This window comes from Varroa destructor, unplaced genomic scaffold (genome assembly GCF_002443255.2).
Source record: "Varroa destructor unplaced genomic scaffold, Vdes_3.0 BEIS01000002.1, whole genome shotgun sequence".
Lineage (NCBI taxonomy): Eukaryota > Metazoa > Arthropoda > Arachnida > Mesostigmata > Varroidae > Varroa > Varroa destructor.
This window is the reverse complement of record NW_019211455.1, coordinates 28,219,688-28,243,562: the sequence shown is the minus strand read 5'-3', so window position 1 is coordinate 28,243,562 and position 23,875 is coordinate 28,219,688. Positions and strand designations below refer to the sequence as shown.

Genomic DNA, 23,875 nt, shown 5'->3' with positions numbered 1-23,875 from the left:
CATCTGTCCTTAGACTCAACACCTACGCCTGATATCATCTTACCTCTGGGATACCTGCATTGGCGATATAGGCGTATATATGGATAATGCTGTTGCGCGAAAGCTGTCTAACTTCAGCAGCATAATCAAACATGATCGTACGCGACCGGATTTGATAGCATCTTCAGTTATCGCCAGCCTGTACAGACGAAGCTGAAAAGAACCCATCTTGGCTATACAGGCAATCCGAACGCCAATACAATCATGTAGTATAAAGACAGAACGACAACCGCTGATCGATCGGAAAAATCTCTGATCTCTCTTCTGGCATAGCGCAGCAGCTCCAGTTTAGCTCAAATCTCATTGAACACTGAATCACCGGAACGTCCGGCTAAACCGACTAACCGGCCAGTAGCGTCTCAGGGGCACTAGCGTTTGTCTAAATTTTCTATTTTACGTTGCTTATATTCTTGCGTCTCTCTTTTAGAATTTTTCTCGTCCTTATATCATCAGACTTGCTTCATCAGCGCGACAGCATTAGCACCTATCTGAAAGGTGCCATGTGCCTTTTCGTCCTTTCATCTCTTTCGAAAGGAAAGCTAATCGCGCAGGTCTTTCAGTGCCCACTGCTCCATAGCACTCATCAGCGCTTTCCTTTTTTCTATAGATGACATCGGCGAGACTGTGCCTTTTTCGAGTGATAACTCTATTAGCTCAAAGATAAAGGGTCCTCGTGTGTCTCTATCTCACACGCGTCTATGAACGAGTGGTGTTTCTCTTCGGGCGATTCTAATCGCCTTTCATCTTTCTTTCCTCTACAATCAGCGGCGCGGCGCTTTCCGCCGAAGCCGCCCCCTGCCACCGCCGATGTGTTCTAATGGAGCGCCTCCAGGGAGCAGTAGTGATTGTGCTAATCGAGTCTGGTAGAACACGCCTAGCAAAAGCGGTCTATTCCAGCGATGTTAAGCCTTTCAACAGCAGCGGCTCCTCTCCATTAAAGCGCTGGTGGCAGTTCCCGCTAGTCTCCCCCCTCCCCGCAACAGGTTTCTGCCGTCCGTTCTGCTCCGATGAGGGCAGACACGATCATGTAGTCTATGACTCCTCGAAATTCTTTTTCTATCCGTTGGGCCCATCCGCTGCAAGGCCTTCGCCGACACAGCCTTGCCACTGTCGGTTCTGCCGCTACTGCCACCTACTACCACAAGGTTGAACAAGCGTGTTGGAACGCGGAAGGGCTAAATAGCAGCGGTATCGGATCGCACTAAGTTGATGCCGCCTCGTATGCACTGCTCTCGTGTCTCGATGTCCTTGAAGGGTTGGCAGTCACAACATGGTCGAGTAGATAAGCATACGCGTGTGTGTTCATCTCCGACATCTCTAGCCTCGCGGGCACGCATAGCGGCCTTACGGCCGAGCCTCATGCTATTTGATTTAGAATCAACGGGTATCGAGCGAGCGGGCGGGCGGGCGGGCGGACGGACGGGTGGACCGGCGGAGAGGATGCTTCGACAAGTAGTAACAGAGATTTCGTGCTAGACCTAGCCTGGCTTTCTCTCAACCAGGCTGTTGTATCCAGCACCTGTGTGAACCAAAGGCTGTCGCTGCACTCCTGGCTTCTTGCTTTTTCTCTCTCCGCCTTGATACTGCACGATGCGGTCTGGATATCGAGAAGGGTGCATATACCTTTCTGCCGAGTTCTGCCGAGTTGGTGTGGCTGCCGCTCTTTGCCTTGCGCCCTTTCTTGCCAAACCGCTCTATCAAGAGAGGAATGTAAGGTCGGATTGGCTTGTTGAAAGGGAGACCCGGCTGTCTCTGTCAGGCCGCTGATTGTATTGCCGAAAGGGGTACATGCGCGCAGCCTGCATAGTCGTAGGTAAGCTGCCGACTGGCGATCAGACAGCGAGACCGATTTCTCTTGCGCTCCCTTTCGCTACAGGTGTCTAACGGGGTTACTGGAACAACGGTCGAGAGAGCGAAGACTCGCCGAACGAGGTGAAGGAAACGCGACAGAAGGGATACGCGAGGAAATGATCGAACGAACAGGCTGGCTGCGACAATTACCAGAAAAAAAGGTCAAACGATCGCGTCGAGTTCATGACAAGGACAAGGAGACCAATAAGCTGAGATAGTCGAGAGAGCTTGACGGGCCTGGGAATAGCGCTGATTTGGCCAAACATCACAAACGAGTTCAGCGCACTTTTATTATTCGCGACCCTTGTGTTGCTGCTGCAACAACATCGAGAGAAATTTGGAAAACTCACAGCGTCCCCAAGCGGAGCGACGGGAGTTCTATAGAATTTACGGAGACGAGTTCGAGTTTTAGAAATAGCAGAAATTGTTGTGAGATCGAGTAGCGCCAACGGATGGAAGCTGGCTAGATTTGTAGACACGTTTATAAGTTAAAACATGGTAAACGAGTCAATCGAGGACTGCTTGCGCGGCTCGACGCTTTACGCCCCGTTCTTTCTAGTCCACTGCTCTGTTTTTCCCAGCAACGATTTGGAGCGAGCCGCGCGTTTGGACCGAGTAATGATTTGGATGAACTGTGGCCTGTCAGCATCAGGAGTGGTAGTCGTCGATATGGAAGAACCAGTCGCTGCGATAATAAGCGATCGAGCATTTGCGACCGGAATCGCCAAGCGGTTGCATTGCCGTCGTCAACAACTTCACTGCACGGGAAGCCCGACCCCTTATGTTCTCGTGAACTTGTGCGTAGTGGCAGTATGTTTTAGCGATCTGTGTTATTGAATCGACTCGGCCGTAAGCTCGATTAGATTTGTTTATCTAAATTACGAACGGTATGCCCTCGCACAGGTATTAGTCTTAACAGACGCCTCGCTCGTTGCATCTCGGCCTTGTGCATAGAAACCAAGCTAGTAGTATGACAATATGGTGCTTGGGCTACACACTTTGTAAGGCACAATTACACGCACAACAATGTCTCTCGAGTTCCTACATTCGGTGCTCGCGTTGGGAAGGCGCTGACCTGCTGATTATAATTCGGAGTTCTGATGTAGTAGAAATGAGCTTTGCAGATGTGTGCGGGACCCCGCCGGGTTCGGTTACTGATAATAACAACAAGCAAACACAGACAGAATACCCACAGCCACGTCTGAACTCTAACCTCACGATAATGTTAGTCTCCTCTGACGGTTGAAGTCCAATCTCGTCATCCACCCGTCCTAGGGCTGCTGGTTTCTTATGCATAGCCCATGTTTGTCCGCAAGTGATTTTCGTTCAAGCCAAATAAGTTCATCTATGATAAGGTCTATACACAGTAGATTGCCGCCATCTTTCCAACATACAGTGCATACTTTGCTAACGTTTTACTATTACTATAGACGATTGTCTCTGCGTAGTATTTTTTGGAAAGTTCGAATGTGTCAGATACACCAAAACGGAGAACTTGAACCTTGGAACCACCGATGGAATTCAAGCTGTTGTCCAGACAAGATACGAGTGTGCTCTATTATTAATAAAAGGATACTTTATATTTAGGTAACTATTAGCGAACGACAAGAATTTGATTATGCTCAAGATCGTTTCCTTTCACACAACGCTACAAGTATTTCGGGAAAAAGGACTGCTGACTCACAACTTCAAATCAAGCAAAGTTGAACAAAGTTGAGAATATCCATTTAATACGCGTGTCATATAGCCGTATCCCTATACGGACGTATCTCTATAGGACGATCTTGAGTTGTTTTCAAGCTTCGACGGACGTGTGTTTCCTGCTATTCAATAGTTTCGCCATAAGCTAACCTTCTTCACTGCGATATAAGCTGTGTTACGACGCTCTGTAATCTGCTTGTATAGTACTGAATTGGCCCTTAGCATACAGTTTTCTGACGATTCGAATTGAGCTCAAACGCCTTCATCGATGTCCATACATCATGGAAATATATGGCACAGTCGATTCACGCAGCCATCGTTCGAGGGGAACAACTAACGGAAGCTCCTGGCTGCAGCATCGATCTCAGTGCTTCTCGTACGCTTGCCACGATCGTATCAACAGGTTCTCTCGCAAAGAGCCGTGATGTGACAACGCCAAAGAGAACGTACACGCTCTCGAAACATACTGGCGTCTGCGTTGTGTATGTGAATGTATCTATGTAAGTGTGCATGCAAGGATGTACATGCGTTGATTATGTGAGAGGCTAAGTCGAATTGAAATCGCACGCTACCTTCTTGATCATTCACGCATTCACAACGAGCCGGAGCGATCGAGTGATCAGGCCAACAGTGGGCCACGTCCTTAACAACAATAGAAACAACGGTTGTGATGGCTGAGCGACGGGAAACATCCACGTATCGATCCAAACTCGAGCGCACTGACAACAGCAGCAGCAGTAGCCCTCATCGTTGTATGTGTTCGTGTATGCGTGCAGATTCAGAAGAGCTCCCCTGACGGGTCAGATCAGTCCAGCTTCGATGGAAAGAGAGAAAGGGGTTAGGGGAAAAAGGGAATCAGTCAAGCGTCATCGCTGCCTGCGAGCAAATTAAGTCCGTCCGCTAATAGAAACACTTACGATGTTGGTGGCCTGACTTGACGACTGAGCTCTGTTCCAGTCAGGTTATGCAGTCACGGATAAAGAACGAGCGACTGGGTGACGAAGAAGGAGCGTAAAAGGTGGACGGCAGACAAGCAGGATGAAACACAAAAAGAAATAGGGCGGAGTATAGAGCATCGTAGCCGTAACTACAGCACATTGTGCAATATTCTAGTGCTCTCTGGGTTTTCCTCTATTTTAAAGGCTGATTTTTGTAGGGATTCTTCCGCATTGAATTCGAAGAAATGCTGACGGCTATTGCGACGAATATCAGTGTTACTAGGCTAGCCCGGGTCCTGTGTGCAATAGATGCAATGACGATGATCACTTCAAATGTTGTCTGGCGTTTGCCTAGGCTTCAGCAGGGCTACGGAGGCCGGTACTGTGATTGTCGTTGTTTTGCATCTACGATGTTCCCGTAGCTTCTTCAGGTCGGGTCACGAACCGACGGCGCGTGCACACAGCACGGGTTCATTGACAATCGCAGAAGTACACGGCTATAAAGCTAAGCTATACGTATAGTGTTCGCGTCATGGCGGTCGTAGTACTCTTAAAAGTCTGAAGTATCGTGAACTCGTTTTATTCCTAAGAATCGAATTGGTGTCACCTTCCACGAACGGCTTCTCTACCCTATAGGCACTTTCATGGCCAGGCGCAGATCGTCAGGCTAAGTCGCGCGTACGACTTCAGACAAATGCATATGAACGTACTTATCGTATGACACCGATGCATTTGATTTGATTTTTTACGACTTTTTGCTAAGCGCTTCTCAAATAGCCAATGTGAGCATGTTCTACATACTGTTAGATATGGACTAACCCATCGCGCATAGGAAGATCATTGGCATAAGGTACAATGAAGAGCAGTACCCGATTTACACCTCATCGATTCAATCTATTGCGCCCTTCAGCTAAATTGAGATTATATCGTCAGCCAAACATGTCCAACTATCGGGTACTCTCATCGATAGAGTTTAGTCTAGTTGAGTAAGTATGCGCGATTTCCATGGTTCTCTCCTGTCTGTTTGCGATTCTGTTTCACAGCAGGAGCTCGTTGGAAAGCCATTCGACGTTAGGCTGTAAAAAGATATTTGTTGAATTTCATGTTATTCCATTTTCCTTTACTTTTCGTGGTAAGCTGGAACGAGCTGGAATTTTTGAATATCGAGTGAGAACCCCGTTCGAAGTCTTGCTCTGCCATCGCAGCGAAGCCCGCGGCCGGATGTGGATGAAGCGGGCTACAGTTATCTTAAATTCCACTTTCAGTCAGTCTTGTTCGTCTTCGTTCGTAATTTATCGTCGACTAAGAGGCGACCGATGCTGGACCTAGCCAACCCTCTTCCAGGGACCCTCCCATCATACTCTCCGAACACACATCCACCCGTTCACGGACGGCCCTCCCACCCCTTGCCTGCCTCACTGCCTGGCCGTCGGCCTGCCGCCGCCGCCGCCGACAGCGACGGCTGTTTATGCGAGGGCCTTGCAGGCCTTAACGCCGCGGCGGCGGGCCTGTGGCCCCTCTTTAACTTCACCCTACCCAACCAAGCCGAACTTACCAGCAGTAATATCCGAGGTCGTCGTTCTTGTTGTTGCAGTTGTTGGCCCGCCGAGCCGCGAAGCTGCCACTGCTGCGGGCATAATGCGCATCCGCAGCCCCTGTCGCCTGAACCCACCCTCTCCTCACATCGCGATTACCCGCTCCAGCCATCACAACAAACAAAGCCGCTTACTTCTTGTTTACAACAATCGGCGCCGAAAGCGCGCCTCCTATGGATCCTTTCGTTTGACTGCCTATGCTGGCAGTCACCCTTTGAAGTCCACCCTCGGCGCCGAGCCCAGACGACTCGCTCAGAGGCCGAGGGAGGAGCCTGCATGTTCGTTCCTTTAGCGACTGGCGTGCTAGAAGGAGCTCCTTTTGCTGGCTGGCTCCTTTGCTCTCCCCACAGGAGGGAGAACAGCTAGGGTCTCTGGCTGTACAGACTCCTAGCTAGCTTGCTAGACGATTGGATGGGTGGCAGTGGGAAGCAGGCACAAACTCGGTCATCTCTGCTAGCTGGCGTTGGCCCGCGCGTCATCGTCAAGAGTCTTACTGAGCTTTTGGGGAGCACAGTCGAACGAAGAGCAAAGACCACAGCTCGCTCGCGCATGCGCACTCGTTGGGGGACCGACTCCGCCGGAAAGGAAGGGACCTCCGAATTGGACTGAGGGGTCGAGGGGCGAGAAGGAGCGAGGGAGGGCGAGGGACAGCAGCGGTGCGGCGACCAGCAGCCGCGGCGGCGGCAGCAGCACCGATGGCAGCTCGAGCTGAGTAAGTCCAGCAGCTTGCGAGATCGTGAGCGAGTTTTCCTGTCAGTAGTACTCAGTCTGAGGCGCGGCGTTCGCCCATCGGCATCATGATGTGGACTGCCGCTTTAGCCCACTGCTACAACAGCAGCAGCAGCAGCAGCAGCAGCAGTAGTCCACTGCTGTAAGAGGCCTGGCGACGGCGAAGCAAAGCGGCCTAACGACCACCGGTAGCATCGATTCGGGACAACTCATACCCGATCGAAGTCACCCGTAACAGCAGACTGGCAAAGAACAAAAAAAAACAAAGACAAGTCGATCTGCTGACCGAGACGACGTAAATGACAATCCGGTCGTCGATTCGCTGCCAATATGACAAACAAATAAGTGCTAAGCTACCTATTGGCTCCACCGCCGCGACCTCAGTAACTTCTCCAGTAACGTTAACATCGTCCAAAGCCATGCGACAGTTTGTGAGCGTCTGTGTGTGCGTTTGTGCTTTACGTGCGTGTCATGCGTTGATTATAGCAAGAATGATATCGACAGTCGATGACAGCTGGTAGGCCCTAACGACAACATCAAGTCTCTCTGTTAAACGAACTCGCGGTACCTTACAGTAGGTTAGGGTGCGTTTGTTGAATCTGGACAACGACAGCAAAGCAATCAAATCAACAAGAACAACAACAACAACAACACGTTTGCACGTAACAATGTCAACATCAGCGACCACGCCGTAATCTCTGTAGGAACGAGGATAGGAACACGAACAAGTCACGAACGTAGCACAGGAAAGATGCAACTATTCCCTTATAAATATAAATCGACGCGACCGTAAGGTGTCGAACGTAGATAAAAGGCTTACCAGCCTTAACGTCAACCGCGACGACAACTGCGGCGGCTTGTGGGAAAGCAAGCATCTCAAATCGACTGAGTTTAATCCGAATCGAATGGCCTATCAGGCTCAGGCAAACCAAGCTCATTGAAGGACTTCTCAATTAACCTCGGGGCTCTGCGACTGTGCCAGTTCACACGCCACTTGCTGTGGACTCTGTCCGATATTTCTGCTCCAGAAAAAGCTCGTAGTCAGAAAACGCTTACCATCCATGCGCTCTCGCTTCTATCAGTCTCATTACTTGATCGACTGCTACTAGTAGTACAGCAGATCTGTCTATATTTCTACTCTGCCATTGACCGTTTCAACGTGCAGAACATCGCTGCTACGTCTCGCTCAACTTATCTCGCCGCAACGCAAACCTGTTAGTGTGATAATAGCTGCTACGGTTTTAGTCAGCGCGGTGGTCATGTCAGCACAGCCACCGTTGCCATCACATCATCCTACAACCACTGGCCGAAGCGGTGCCAGCATCAGTGTTAACCAGTCGCGTTAACCTCTTAAACAGTTCGCCTGCGTGACGTTTCTCGACCACATTGCAGTCAGCACGCAGACGCAGTTGCGGACGCCGCTGACGCTGGCAACGAGGACAACAAATAGAAGGTTGTCGTCGTTGTCGGTGTTGTTGTCATCGTCATCGTTGTCGTTGTATCGTTGGACGCAAGACCCGACGAGCGGCCAGGCGGCCCTCGACGAACGAACGAGCAGCACCGTGCGTGCACCAGCAGTAGCTCTGCAGCACCGCAGCAGCAGCAGCAGCAGCAGCAGCAGCAGCAGCAGCAGCACTAGTAGAGTGCTGTAGAAGAAGCTGCCGCTGTGAGCGCCACCTTCAACGTCACCGATCGCGCTCTACTATCAGCTATCTCGCTTGCTCCTGTCGGTCGGGTAACTGGCTGCCTAGCGAAAACTCGTGTGTCGTGCCGCTTACCCGTGCAGCAGCAGCAGCAAGCAAGTCAACCAGCGGCGGGAACTGCGTCGGCCGCGGTAACTAGCCGTGGCGTGCCGCGACTGCCCGGGCGGCGGCCAGAGGAGTGAGAGGAAACGGCCGCCGTCGTCGTCGTCGTCGAACGCAGCAGCGGGGCACTGTTGTTAGCTCTTAGCTTTAGCTGTTGCTAGCTAGCTGGCTGGCTGGCTCTCACTGTTGTTGCTTAATGCCGTCGCCCGTTCGCTGCCGTCCTGGTTGGCTGGCTGATAGTAGTTACTTCTGGTTAGGTTAGCGACGGTGCGCGTCGTCGCTACGTTGTCTCTGTCTGGTCCGTCAGTGTTGGCCCGTCTGTTGGTCACCAACCACCGTCAGCGACAGGTCGGCCATACTGAGCGCCCGCACCTTTCCCGGGCTTGTAAACGTCTCCAACAGCTTTATTTGTTGGAGCTTTTTACTGTTGCTGGCCAGTAGCTCGGGACGGGACAGTGACGGGGACGACGACGACGACCCAAATAGGACATAACGACAACTATCACTCGGAACATAGCAGGGACTAAAGTCGGTCGACGAACAGGAAACAGCAACAGGATCAAGCTCGTCGGTCTGACGAAATTATAGTCTTTCGTTGCGGCATTGCGACAAGACCATCAAAGCAACAGCCGAACCAGGAGAAGCGTTTTGTTGCAGTGTCGCGTGTTTGTTTTGCGATAAAGTGTACGACGGCGACGACGATGATGACCACCATTGTTGCCACTGCTATTTGATCAAATGGAGACGTAATATATTCTTGCGCCTAGTACATATGTTGCGACCTTTTATGTACGACGCAGATAGCCGGCAGCCTGTACACACCATCCATATAGATCTGTTCACATCTATAGACGTCGTCGTGTTTTATTGGTGCTATTACTACATCTATCGCCACAGCTACAACTATTACGATAACTTCTGCGACCGCAATTACAGATCAAAGTCATCGTGGACTTGTCGGCTGTGGCAGCCTACCTTGATTTGTCATAGCAGTGCTGCCACCTCTGCTGTGACTGGCGCTCGAGCATCTGTCAAGGATGCAAGTGTGCAACTTTACTATCAAGTTCCTCAGTTGCTATTTCTACGATCATCACGATTATCAGCAGAAGCACTACAACGACCCGGAGAACGAAACCCGCCATTTCCGCCGTCGACTCTGAGAGTGCTCGAGGCTCTCAGAAGACTGACGACCAACTTCATCTAGGCTTTCAGGTAAGTTCGCGCGCACCGTACCTGCTCTACAACACGGTACAACACTTGCAGGATTATCAAAACGGGGGGCCGCAACAGCTCCTCTTGACCTAGATGCTTCTTCGTGTCCAACCGTGCCGTTTGCCCGTCATCTCGTCACTCCGAAGAAATCCCATAAGATCAAAGTGTATCTGTGACAGCGTAACAACATACAGAAATCGTGTCCGCTAACGAAGTTGGAATAATATCATAAAGCCTTGACACTGATTGCGGAGTGCTTGCGACACTGACAGAGGCACTACCACAAGTGCTGCTGGCCCTCTTATTTACTGCGCTTTCGGGACTTCGTGGCCAAACAGCTGGTCGCTGAAATAGTTCGGAGCAGATCTGGACTGGCTGTTCAGGACTTCGTTTAGCCGACTGGCTCTGACCAAAACGAGAATTGTGAAGCTGGTTTCAGTGCTCGGTGTCTTGTCTGTTCTAAACGTGCATTCGTTCAACCTGAAATCGACTGCGCGTCGAGTTTCAGCAGCTGGTGAAATCGGTGCTCATACAATGGCGTTGACGTAGACGAGCGGGGACATCAACGCCGAATTCGCGTACCTATATTAGGCTCGATATCAATTTATTGTTAACGTTTTGATCAAGACCTAGTATAGCCAGGCTTCTCACCCCAAACGAATAGACCCCGCAGATGAGTGCCGCCATCTTGAATCCCTTTGTTAACAGTGCAGCCCGTGTTAGTGGTGATCGTCGTAGCTGCGTGGATGTGGGCTCGTATTGGCTAGTGAGCGGTCGTCCGTTCTGCCAGTACCTACGAAGAGCCTATACTAGTATAATGTAGTCGACTGCAGCTTCGCTGGACCCGCCGCCAGGCCTGCAGTGCTCGGTCCTGCAGTGGTTACGATAGCTGGGATAGACAAGCTGTGCACGGGCCGATGAGGTGGTACTCCGAGGGCTCGCATCTGTGGGGACAGATATCCGGTGGCCGATAGCAGATAGATAGACGAACGCGTGGCGGATCATAGTGACTACGGCAGAATTTTTTCCTCTACCACTAACCATTCTAGCGCAGCGGTAAAGTCAATAAGAGAACTAACACGAAGTCGCTGCTCCTCCAGCCCCTGGCGAGTGTGAGCTCTTATGACGACTTCATAGAGAACAGAAAAAGAACAATTATAATAGCTAGTGTCGTACGCTGTCGTTTATTATCAGGTTAGGTTTCGACTACAAAACACGTTAAGCCGTTAATTAGATACTTCAACTAATGTTTACGCAGTGTGGGCAGATTTCAGCGACTGGAGCACTTTGCTCAGTGATGGAGACTGCCTGTGGAACTGATCGCAACACGTGGCGTTCTAGCGCTCCAACCCCTTTCAGCACGTGCTCTCGTTATGGCACCTGTTCACGGGAAAGGGAACCCTTTCCGTTGACAACCCTTTCCTCTGTTAGAGATTCGCTCTGCCCATTGAGACAAAACACGCATTCTAAAAACGATGAGACGAGCTCGCTCTCCATCGCTCGACTGTGGTGCCGCGCTTGCTGCGGTAGCCGTCTTCACCCTCTAATCGGATCCAGACCTACTACAAAGCGCTCCGATTTCGCTCCTCGAGAGAAACGAGCTAAAGCTCCCAGTAACCCAGCCACCGATGGGGATGAGCTTCACTCAAGACTGCGTAGTCCTTCTCATTTCTAGCCAGTGCCAAAAAAGGTTTGAAACATTCCTTCCCAGACGGCGTCCACTGGCGAACTACCAGCCCGTCGCTATCCCCCTTGTCTCATCAACTAGATCTTGTTGAAATGCGCTAAGTCAAACAGGCCTGTCGCTAGGGGGTACGTAGATAGCAAAGACGATAATAAACGCCAGCGCGACCGGTGTAATTCAACTAGTCGTAAGCGATGGTGTCGAACGGGTTTGAGATTCCGAGCCATTGTTGCATCGAAAGATATGATCGTGCTAGATCCGCCCCTAAGCCTTCCACTGAGATTGGTGTAGACTAGCAGGCGGAGGGAGCAGAGCACCGCCAGCGGTGCGTGCTGTATGTGAATTTTGGGAGCAGATTTGCTAGTCAGCAGAACCACTCACACGCGGTCGCTGCTGCCGCCGCTGCTCCTTTGGATCGACAAGCGGCTAGAACTCGTCGGTCGAAAGGGTTGGCCAACCGCGCATTACCAACCACCAGTTGGCTTCATAATGAGGCTTTGTCTGCTTAGGCGGCGGCGGCGGCGGCGGCGGAGGATAACGGGAAGATTTCCTTGTCCAGCGGTGCGAAGACGACGCACCTTCGGCATGGCTGCCGGAGAGGAAGCCCGCAGCGTTGTGGCCGTTGGCGCTGGAAAAAATGAGGTAGAACGGCGCGGCTGGTGGAGCAACGTCGCTTCGACGGAGAGATGCGCCGCTGGTGACGGCGGTGATGCGACGTCAGAAATTATGCCACGCGTATGATGCGCGCCGGGAAGTGCGGACTATTACTGCAGCTGGAAACTAGGCGGAGAAAGATAGGGAGGCGGGAAGTGACAGTCGGCTGGAAAGCGCTGCAACAGAGATTTGAAAGGGAGCAGTAGCGCGCACTTGACGTTGACCACTAGGAAAGAAGGAGCTCGTCATTGGGTGTTTGTATTACGACCGAAAAACCGCTGCAGAGGTGGAGTCAAATCTGGCCGCATAACAACCCGCGGACGTCAAGCACTCAACTACGATAACCCTCGATGGAATCGCTGTTATATGAGATACCGACGATTTAGAATAGAATATTATGCGCCACCGGGAAGCGTGCGGGCTGTGGGCTGGCCGCAGATGGGACGACAAATACCTGGGAAAGAGGTAGCGGCCAGTAAGTTCTGGCTGCCGTATTTTATATAGAACGCCAGAAGTAGATAAATAGGGAGCCACCGATGAGATATTAAAGCGGATGAAATCTTAAATCTCGGTTGTTATTAGACAAAAATAGTTTTTGTCTGTATAAATCGCGTTACTCGACAGCTTTGGAATCTTTTCCTAAGGAGGTTTATGCAGTACCTTATGGCTGCTCTTTTTCACTTCCTAATTATACTACAGCGAATCTAAAAGTGTTCTGCGATCCGAGCTTTACTTACGCGTTATCAAGACTGTCATTGGACGTACGCTCCTTCCGTTGACTAATCGCACATTTATTTGTGACGAAAATCCGTTGAAATTAATCCGAAGATCGATATCGCTACTGTTGGCTTATTCCGGTAAAGCACAGGGAGCGTTCGCCCTGAAGATGGTGACCAGTGGAGTTGCAAGTAAAACTTCATATGCTCTTCCCTGGCTACCTACTGCATTGAAGTACACCTACATCGGGATCTGATCGTATCGTATCGGTTCTATTCTGGAGCTATTTTGCTGTTCTGTTAGATAACATAGTCTAGTCGATTCAACCATTATTCAGTGAAGGCCAGCCTTCTATGCACGTATGACAACAGGTGACTGGCAAAAAGCAGGACATCGAACTATAGAGTTTCGATGTACACACGCTCACACGTGAGTTCTGCCTGACAAAGAAAGAAGGTTGCATGAATTGTCCTGAACGACTGGGGGAAAAGCTCATTGTTTCAGCTACGATGCGCGACTTCACTAGTACTAGTAGTGGTCGTCGTTGCAGTAGCAGTAGAAGAAAAAAAAGGAAGAAGAAGAAGAAGAAGAAGAAGCTGTAGCCCCTGAGCTTGCCGAACTGAAAGTATAGAGGGGTAGTGGGAGTTGAAAAAGAAGAGGAAATCCAGTCAGACATGGGGCGAGAAACCTGAAGCCCTCAACAGGAAAAATAGGAGCGACAGACTTGGATGTGGCTTCGGGGAAGTGGTCTCTCTACTTTAGGATCCAAATTCACCATTGCTGAGCAGTAATTAGACATGTCCTTTTAATCCATTAGTGAGCGCTGAAGAGCTGGTGTATTCGTAATTTCACGCAGGTGCGTATATCTCTATGCTACATAGTGCAAGTGCGTGTCTGAACAAGAGAGCCTTTATGAGTTGGGAAGGACGGACAAATTCCTTTAGTTCGAAAGAAGCAAAGACTTAGATGAGACGAGATCAGACCAGATCAGTCGGAACAAGCTGAAGGAATGAAGAAGACTAGAGCGGATTAATGAGTCGAAAATGAAAATGAAAGTGTAACGAGAAAAAGGCAGTGCAGGGCGAACCACTCGAGATACGGGGCCTACACGGCCAGCAGGAACAAGTTGACAGCTGTCTGTCCTTAGGGCTAGGCGAACAACGAACGGGAGTTAATTGAATTTTTAATATATATGTACATAAGAGTCGTTCATTTGTTATAATTCATCATCTTTGCAATACTATAGAGGTAACAACGTATAGGGAAGAACTGGTAAGCAAAATTTTATAAAGGTAGATAAGTTAAAGGGTTGAGGAAAAAATGCACAGAAGGCTCGCGGCAAACAATCTTAGCTGTGGTTGAGCGGGGACCAATTTTGGATATACAAAATAAAGACAAACCTAGATTAGCGTAAAAACCTGTTGCTAAGTTGAGAGAAAATAGCATAAATGTCGCATGTAAATTTCGCTAAGATATTTAAGGACCAGCAGAGTTTGACGATAATTAAGAGCGGTCAATTTGGATCAGCGTTGTCGGATTGCACAGAGACATCGACTTTTGTCATTGCAGAGATTTCGAATTCCAATGATGATCTATGGATCGTTATAGGACGACGCGTCCCTAGCATTAGAACTTCGTCGGCCCCCTTCAGAAGTGGCACCCCTTTCTATCACGAAGAGAAGGCATTGGTAAGCTTCGAGGTGCGTTGTGATAGCTAGGATGAGGTGTGAATCTTGCTTCACTTATCGTTTAGCCGCAGAAACAAGCCAGGGCAAGCAAGTGAAGTTAAGGTGGAGAAGGGAAGCCCTCGGGGGTGTCGAAAGCAAGCGAGGTGTCGAAGGTTACATTGCAAAAGCGGTCGGGTTTAGAGGGTTCATACATCTTCTTGTGCGTTCGCTATGACACAACACCGAGTCACAATGGTTGCAAAGCCACTTGTCATTAGCAAAGACAGGCGTAGACGGGTGGACAAAGCGAGCGAGCGAGTCGTTCGCCTAATCACCGCTTACATTTAATGGATCAGGTCGTGGAACAAGGAAAGGAATATTGCAAGAGATCGTAGAAGGGACGCAAAAGCCGACGCTAATCATACTCGGCGCAACTGAAGTGTGTCAGAAACTCACTAACGTGAGTGCAAAGCCAAAGCCGATGGAAGCCGGTGGAAACAAGAAGTAAAACTGATCTCGTAAGGTTGCTGTCAGATACGGGTACACAATATTTTCGAAACACGTTCTATTTTGTATTAGCGCAAAGTACATTTACTGACGTAACGAGTTTTCGGTATGTACAGATCACTGAAATAGTAGTAGATCCTGCAAGACGTCTAATGCACAGGCAAGGAAAATAGATGGCACGGAACTGGTTCTAGCAATGATAGAAATTCGTTTTTCCAACACGCATCCGACTTATCTTATTCGTCTCTACTCGGCGGACGAAAAAAATTGCAGGCGTCGACACGACTTAACGGTTGGTGGTATCGAAGAAAATCGAATTTTACACTGACCGAGTATGTGTTTCGGACAGAAGCTAAAGCTGTGTGTGCAGCTAGCAGTATGGTTGAGTGCGTGTTTGTATGATGTGTCTTCGGCGACGGTTCTCTGGGCACGAATCCTCCCGAGGTATTGAGGTTTGGGGTTACTGCCCAAGTCACTGGTGATGGTAACTCTGTTCCCTGGGCGCACTGCGATTTTTTGAGTCCCTCTCATTCTCTCCATTGCCACTGCTTGACTCGACCCTTGCTTGCCTGTTACCACCGAGTGGGCAGAAGCATGGAGTAAAGGACATGGACAAACGCAGTGTATGGACGGGAGGGGTGAAACTTAAACCACATCGTCTTGGGAAGCTGGCTTCTGCCAGCCATTTGCTTAAGACTTAATAAATAAAAAATCCTTTTAATACCGCGGCGACGGCGGCGGCGGCGGCGGCTCTGCGACGACGCCACCGCACAGCATAGCGTTGATGTGATCCGTCGTCTTGGTTTGAGCAAAGGACAGTCAAGCCCCTGGTAGATCCAGCGGGTTGCACTGAACGGTACCCATGGCTATCACTATACTCCACTACGCAGACTCTGCCGAGAAAGGAATAGGCAGAGATTCGGTGGACCCCTGTATTCGACTATCTATATGGATCTCGTATTTGCGTCGATATCTGCCTCTCTGGCTCTCCGATTGTGCGATACGCGGATTTTAGATGATTAAAGTTGGTGCTCATCGTAGCAGACTACCTTGTAACGACGCAACCGACGATAATCTTGAGTACAGACTGTTACACAGCACTGACAACTGTTGGGCATTTCCAGGCGGTACGAAACCGGGCCAAGTTTGCTGGCAGCGAAGCTCGAAGGTGCCGCGCGTACAAATATATTTATGCGTTCGCCCGGTCAGTCTCAGAGAGGATAAAACAAGCTGGGCGCCCGTTGTGGGTCGACTTCGAGTTGTTCTGCCATGCTGTGCCTAGACTTATAGGCTGGCCCAGTGCTCACGCGGTGCGCCCACAGGCTTGTTAGTTACCCCTCACTCTCGAAAGAATATTTACAACTTTTCCTTTTCAATCCTTAGTTGTATTCGTAGCCGTCCTAGTTGTTTGTAAATTCATTTATTTCGCTAAAATGAGAACTCGGCTCGGTCTCAGCTCGCCATAAAAGCAACGAGATCTCGCCAAGTCGGTTTATTACTTGAGTCTCATCGGCAGGGACAAAGTAATAGGAGACTGTTAATTTGAAGTAAACCAAACCCCATGAACCCTTCGATAGGGGAAGCCAATTCGATTATGTGGTGTTTTAACAAAGTCATTAAGCGCGTATTTATTGACACACCCGCCAAAAAGAAAATACGTTACAGCGGATTGTGTTTCATAAATACCATGCAACATTTACGTTCGAGTAATACGTACGACTCCCGTTTGACGTAGACAGTACGACGCGACGATCGGAAGTGTAACGTGTCCGATAGGATAGTGATCTTCCGTCTGCTTTTCAAGCTGGAATAACCAGCATTACATGCAGCATTTTGCTAGAACGATTCTTCAATCGATTTAGTGTTGATCTTCATAGCTAACTTAAGTGAACTGTATGCTTTCGATGATTCGATGCCCGAAAGGGTGGACAAAATATGAACATTACAAAAAGTAGACTCGAAGCTTCGGTAGAGCAAGATGCAGCTGCGTCTACCACAAAACTCCTCGATTAACCTGGTCAACCGCCAAAAATAGCGGTTGTGGGTTGCAAGATTGGGCTTTCATGACTTCATCACAACGACCGTAGTGTGTCATTTTAAATGATGCACCACGGGCCATTTCCATAGTTTGCGGAAAAGTATCATTTAAAAGACGGGTCAATGCTTATATAAACAGAAATATATATGTTACCAATCGTACGCTCTATTAGGTTAATTAAATGCCGTTTGGTTCGCGTTCGGGATTGAAAGATAAGGTGACAAGGTCAGCCATAGTATCTATTATATCCTACTTCGTCTATCGAATAATCCAGTATAGGCGAGGAATGAGGTATCGTCAAGATTACACGCCCTTTCCTATGAAGGTAACAGTGATTTCTTTTCACATCTATAAGATACGTGTGCTATTGAATACGATGATGAATTTTAGTCCCAAGCCCGCTATCCATAGAAGCACATATAGGATACACCACATATTTTTGCACGCGCATACATACGATATGTTACGTGATGTAACGGAAGGAGGCAAAGGGCAAGCTTGTTGTATTCTTCTCTTTCTTTCAGCGAGCGCCTGCGGCTTCATCATCATTGGAATTTTCATAATCATTTATTGCACCTTCCGACCCTAATTGTGTTACTACGACTACACGACTATAACTGCGGATGCCGACGACGCATTATGTACAGCTACGGAGCTCGTCCGGTCCTAGGGATAATGGTTGGACATGGGGTTATCTGGCGATACGGACATGCGGTTGGTCTATGGAATGGCGAAAAGGGGAGTGGCCGACAGCAGCTGGCAAACGACGACGTACGGGGTCGGCGATGTTAGCGGTCCTACGTCGTACGTAACGTTGCTGCTGTTGTGATGCTGATGCTACTGCTGCCACGTTACTGCTGACGTTCAGGCAGTCCATCGCTGGCATCCCCGTCGCGCTAATGCTAGCGCATACTTTGCAGATCTCGCGCAAAGTCCATGCGTAGAGCAAACCCTTCGGGCATCATCCGATGCGGCTCGACATACCGTGAGAACTAATGTATGGTGTAACACACTGCCTTCGAATACGCTACTTCTGCTGCTGTAGCTTGTCCGTTGCCGCCATTACTGAAGCTACGCAACGTACGTCTTTTGAGCCTCATGGCATCTTTACGCCAACTCTCTGCGACGTCATCAGCTTCAGTGAGCGAACGACTACGTAACGTTTAGGAAGACAACGACCATTGCTGGTTATACTCATTTTGGCCATTTCATTCAGAAGCAGCAATAACAAGCAGTTGCGCCTCAGGTCAACGTTGCCACTTTTGCTGGCAATCTTCGGCGAAGCTTTTTGTAGAGCTTGCCAGTTATATTGCAGAAACAGGACACCACGTGTTCGTCCATCGGATAATTATATAGGTTGATATAGCATCCCGACGAACAGTGCCTGGATGATACTGTTGGCGTTTTTCCTGTTGGGAGGGGAACCGTAAAACTATCGTATGGAAGGGAAAGGCTACTTTGACTATATGTACACGATCGGGCAGCCGCTGTAGATTCGTAAGCTATTACTGCTGTTGCGATACGCACTTATGGCACCAATGACAACGTTGGGAGAACATATTCCTCGCGGGCAAGTGATTCTCAGTAATGATCCTTCGATGGATTCCCCCGTGCTATGATGGGGGGTTAGCTATGAGATCCTTGGATCGCGTGGCACTAAGCTCAATGGCAGTACTTGTGCAACGACGATGCGATTTGCAGATTCGCACGTACTGTTTGCATAGCTACGGAAAATCACAATAGATAGCTTTGGTAGCCTTAGACGGAACAGCCGATAGAGCAAAAGGTAAATCAGCCAGTTAACCGGTACCCGTCGAAGATAAAGAGGGAGTAATAATGGATAGCGGGTATATATATCATATGATGGCTTAATTTAGTAGTCAAGACAATTAACAAAAGAAGAAACGATTTTCATAGCTGAGGACGACCACTTAGACGTATTATAATGTCGTTAACGAATAACTTGTGCCATCGTAACGATCAATGCCAGTGGTCTGTCTTAACGATAACTTACAATGAATGAATGAAACATTACTTTCTTGCTTTGAATTATAGCTCGTCGACAAACGCCCTGTTGTCCACTCACATTGATCAGAATTTCGTTGCCGAAGTCGCGCACAGGAGTTGACCTCAGCGTTTATTTTTCATTTAGCATCACGATAACGGACCTATTAACAGACAAACGTAGGGTACAGGCCTTTTCTAATATATATAATAAAATACAATATCTAATATATATATATATTTATAGTAACACTAGTCATACCGGTCACTGACCGTCTGACGTCTTAGGATCAACTATACATCTTACAACACGCTTGCAAGAATCGCTTTTGAACCCACCCCTCTCATTGCATGGTGCTTATTCAGTTCCGCTCGCAGAACTACCAATATTACTACTAGTGCCACTTACACCTGAAATCTCTGCCTGTTTGGCTGCTGCCTACCGTTGCTTTGTTTCACGTGATCGATGGCTGTGTAAATAGTTTCACAACTCCGTTCGCCATGACCGCCCAATTTTTTGCGACAACAACAACAGCAGGAGTACTGATGTTGTTGTTGTTATTGTGCGCAATGTGCATCGTGCCAGCGCTACCGCGGCCGACGCCGAAGCCGCCGCTAGCTACGCCTCTCACTCCATCCGGCGCATATTAGATCATCCTTTGGTCACACACACATCACTATGGCGCGCACTCTTGCGCCCTTAAACTCCTTCCTTCATCAGCTCACCTACATCTCCCACGCCCTGTAAGACCCCCACACGGTAGGGCATATTCATCCTTCTTTTTCTTCTACGTACCGGGTGAGTCGATTTTAAAAACAACTAGAAAGGTGCAATTTGGAGACTGCAATAGAACAAGAAGCATTCCGTATAGACATACTTCGACTAACTTACCTCTGTCCAAGACTTCTAGTTAGCATTATGGCATGTTGTTGTTGTAACTAGCTAGGAACGAAATTGCAGAAATCAAACTGCCTGCTGATTGATACGACGTCCTTGCGATGGTGCAATGGTAACTTCTTGGCCCGCTAAACTTAAAAACGTATGGTGTTCGAGGTTCGAATCCTTCGAATTATTTCGTGTTGAGAATCAGCTGTCTGAACTAATGCATACCGGCTTAAAAACCGGACGTAGAACACGAAAAATGCTTTTTATTCTTTCGCTGTAGAAGCATGCGATGGCGTCAACTAATGAGGCCTGATGCAGATGTGGTCTAGGCTCGAGTCCACGCGTAAACGTTCATTGAGATAGTAATCCTTTCTTCGAGGCGGTACCTCTAGAGTGCTCATATTAAGCCCCCTAACCTGTCATGAAATTACGTTTACTAGAGGCACTAAAGCCTACCGTTGGTTCCACAGCTGAGAGTCAGCTATAGGGAGTAGTTTCTTTGGCCAGTATAATACACGTATGCGTACCGTGTACATACATTCTTGTTTTTTCTTAAACAATTGTTCTCGTCCTATGTCACATATTCACGTAATATGTACGCGTTGAGGTAGCAAGAACCGTACGTAATGATTTAAAATCTATCAGAAAAAGCCTATCACCCTGTATGATGGGAAGGCGCCAGGCGGCCTTCTTTGTGTGCACAAGTCGAAGGCAGAGCGGGTTACTTTGGCTCATTCCCCTGAATAGGGTGGAGGCCGAGGGTAGCTGAACAAAAAAAAAAGGTGTCTGTGGTGACTTCACTCGTTGAAGTTGAATATCCCTTTCATCCTTTAATGCGGTGTGGAACATTTAGAAGACATTTATTTTACATTGACAGCTTGCAGCTTGGTAATCGGAGCGGCTGCAGATACATCTATGGAAATGCCAATGGTGGGAGAAAAAAAGGCGAGAGTTCTAGCAGCAGCGGCCATCTTAGGTAATACACAACAATTGCAAGTTGTGAGGGTGGTGGCCACGCCGTCGGCAGCAGAACGGGGTGAACGCGGTCTTGCCCTACGTGCAAGGCTTATGGCATTCTGGGAAGGCTTAAAGGATGACGCGTCGCTGTAAGCTTTCAATGCGGCGTAATGTTTTTGTCTGGGTGGCATTTACTACCAGCCGAATGGTGCAACAAAAATCAGCTAGCACACGAAGAAATAGATAGTTCTGTAGATGTTGGGAACATCAATATTGCGGGTATATCCCCACCCGTTTTTGATTCGCGGCGAATCGGTGGGCCAACGACAACACTGTTCTCAAAAATAAATTGCAACTTTAGGATAGTACATGGCGAGATGCATCAATGAGAAAGACTCGGTATATGCCATATATGCCGAAACGTCCTAAGGAAGTATTGTACTGTTTCAATGTTATGGTGATGGTGGTAGGCCAATAGGAAAATGACCTAATACGATTCCACGAATAGATCACAAGATAAAGTTGCATAAAAAATCCCTGGTGATTCATTTTGGCGACGTGATACTTCCAGCGTATGCAAACACATCTATTTCGGTTTGTGGGTTTGCTCAAACAAACAATAAGCTTAGAAGAAGGTGCGCTAGAACAAACAAGTAGCTTGAATGAAGTCTCACGTAGACAAACTCTGAACCTTCGCACATATCATGCTTAGATTTACTGGTTCCACTCAAGGCTACCTATACCATATTTGTCAATTTCCTGAATTCGCTAGAAATCACCGACTAGGCTACATTTATTCCGCATCGTCGGACGACAGACCGTTCCATGAACCGATACAGCATGTCCAGCCACCGAAACAGATCGATATGATTGCTTTTTTCTAAAGCTTGTTTCTGACTGAAAAGAACTACAATACACCTGCCTAGGTACATACATTGGCTTTCACACATTTGATGAGTGATTATCGCTTTCATTGGACTCCAGCTAATTACCGAACAAAGGCGGTTATCGGTAGGCTAACAAATGAGAGTGATATGGCAGAAGTAGGCGGGTGATCGGTAAGCGCGTCGAATGTGCACCTAACCTCGGTCGGCATCATTCAGACTGCCAACGAGACGACAAGAGGGTGAGAAACGAATGAACCCTGAGGCTCGACCTTATTGCATCGCTCTTACCGTTGTCATCCGCTGTTATCGGCCTTAGTTCGTCAAGTGCGAGCCGCCATGCTGCTCGCTGCGTTCCGCTGCCACTAGACTGTATCCCCCCTGGGGTGACTGCCGAAGGGGGATTGCATAGGTTGGCAATGCTGCCGCTGCCGCTGTCGCTGCCAGTGTTGCTAGACTGGGCACACGCGGCCGACTACGACGCTGTTGAGCATAATAGGAATCGAGAGTGGGTGTTGGTGATGGCGCCTGGGGATAACGTACAGCAGTAGTATGTAGGAGTATAACCCAGTCAGAGCTTGTTGTCACCGTCATCGTAGTCGAAGTAATCGTAGAGGCATAGTAGGGGTAGTAGACGCTTGCCGCTCGTTGCCTTATGCTCGTTGCTCTCCAATCCATCCGTTTGCATCTATTTCGCTGTCTTTCACTCACCCTCAGAAATTGTTGCAGTGGCAGCAGTCATACTTCGTATAGCACTAAAATCACGATTTGCACCAGCTCAAAGTCTTCTTCTTTCCTTCAATGTCATTGGCGTTTTTTCCGAATCGCTCCCTCGGTCGACCTGTTGGTTTGCCTACACAACTCGACTTGAACGAGACTGATGTCACAAGCCCACCAGCAGCCCCGCCGAACTCTGTACGGCCGTCGGCTGAAGCCGAAGCTGCCGTACTCAGCTACCTCCAGTTAGAACAGCGGTCCACCCGTCTACTTGTCTACCCGTTGACCGGCCAGCCGATGAATCGAATGGGGTACCGAGGGGTGAAACCGGACGGGGGGGGGGGGGAAGGGGGAGCATCGAGCAATGCATCGCCGCAAGGAAGCACGATGAGGAGCAGCTAGCCAACGTCGAAAAAGAGCTATTCGCTATCCTTAGCTGCAAGTCTCGCTAGCAAGCCGGTGTTGGACTATGTGTAGTGCTAGTAGAGGTCGTAGGAAAAGCCTTCAGGGGAACGAAGTCTTCAACAAGACGAAGAAGAAGAAAACGGAGAAGAAAGCAGACAGACAAGTGAAGAGAAGCAAAAGGCGAAAGAAAGGAACAGAGGAAGGATGTAAGCGGCGAGTAGTAGTGCTGCTGATGGTCGAGGTGGCAGTAGGGCAGTGCAGGACTACTAGGACCACTACGAGTGGGAGTGGGTGGTCGCTCGGTTGGCCAGCGGCCGCTCTTTGGGTTTGGGCCCGCAGCCGGGGGGCGCTATGGGAGGCACGAAATCAGACCCATCGTAAAGGAATAGCGTCAGTGGCATTAGCCTCGCTAGTAGACAGACTGCTTCGTTACCCCTGGCCGCTCACTTCCTCCCCTGGACCGTCCCTAGTCTTCCCGTTTCCCCAAGCATTGAACGAGCAGCGCGATCCAGCCCTGCCAGCCTTCCTAAGCTAAGCATTGTACTCTGCCAGCTTGCGGCATGTCTATGGTCGCGCTGATGACGCTCGTTGTACTTTCGGCTTGGCCATGGACAACAAGGTCTAGACAGACGAGGCGACTTCGCTGGCCGAAATTATAGAAAGCGAGGGAGGGCGGAGAGAGCGCACAGAGAAAAGAGATAGATAGAGATAGAATGAGCGCGCTGCCCGTAGTCGGCACAGGGAAGCGTTTGGTTTAGCCACCGTCGGCTGGCGGGCCAAGGAGAAGCTGGCGGACCGAGTGGCTGGCCACCCAGTGGACAGACCAGCCCAGTCCAGCCCAGTCGGGTGGCTACAACAAAAAGAGGTTCGCGAAAGGGAGGCAGA

General features: G+C 49.2%; 1 protein-coding gene across 1 annotated transcript in view; it reads left to right on the top strand.

Annotated features, from left to right (window-relative positions):
- Positions 1–6,891: 6,891 nt before the first annotated feature.
- Positions 6,892–23,875, top strand: part of LOC111243881 (uncharacterized) — an 86,042-nt gene continuing 69,058 nt past the window's right edge. The window contains exon 1 of the mRNA XM_022790143.2: positions 6,892–9,870. The gene's annotated coding sequence lies outside the window, so the exon portion shown is untranslated. The remainder of the gene's footprint in view (positions 9,871–23,875) is intronic.